The sequence below is a fragment of the Etheostoma spectabile genome, chromosome 14 (assembly GCF_008692095.1).
Source record: "Etheostoma spectabile isolate EspeVRDwgs_2016 chromosome 14, UIUC_Espe_1.0, whole genome shotgun sequence".
Classification (NCBI taxonomy): Eukaryota; Metazoa; Chordata; class Actinopteri; order Perciformes; family Percidae; genus Etheostoma; species Etheostoma spectabile.
Window position 1 is genome coordinate 24,488,787 of NC_045746.1, and position 260 is coordinate 24,489,046.

Sequence of the window (260 nt, forward strand, 5' to 3'; positions counted from 1 at the left end):
ACTTTTTTTGAGGCTTTTAATCAATGTTTTTAAGTTTTTGTTAGGTTTTTGTTCCTTTTTTCATCACTTTTAACGCTTTTTTTTTCTCAAGGTTTGCCACTTTTCTGACGATTTCAACACTATGTAACACTAACTCATTAACTTTAGTTTACCAGTTATTTTTGGCATTTATGGTCAATAATCCTCATTTATAGGAAATTAAACCTAATGTTTGAGTTAGAAAAGCAGAAGTTAGGAATTATTGAGACTAAAATTAAAGG

The 260-nt window shown here is 28.1% G+C and overlaps 1 protein-coding gene and 1 long non-coding RNA gene across 10 annotated transcripts in view; one reads left to right on the forward strand and one right to left on the reverse strand.

Moving 5' to 3' along the window:
- Nucleotides 1-260, reverse strand: part of LOC116701614 (uncharacterized) — a 59,948-nt gene that overhangs the window by 25,395 nt on the left and 34,293 nt on the right. The window lies entirely within an intron of this gene.
- The window catches only part of LOC116701615 (uncharacterized), a 44,467-nt gene that overhangs the window by 647 nt on the left and 43,560 nt on the right, over nucleotides 1-260 (forward strand). The window lies entirely within an intron of this gene.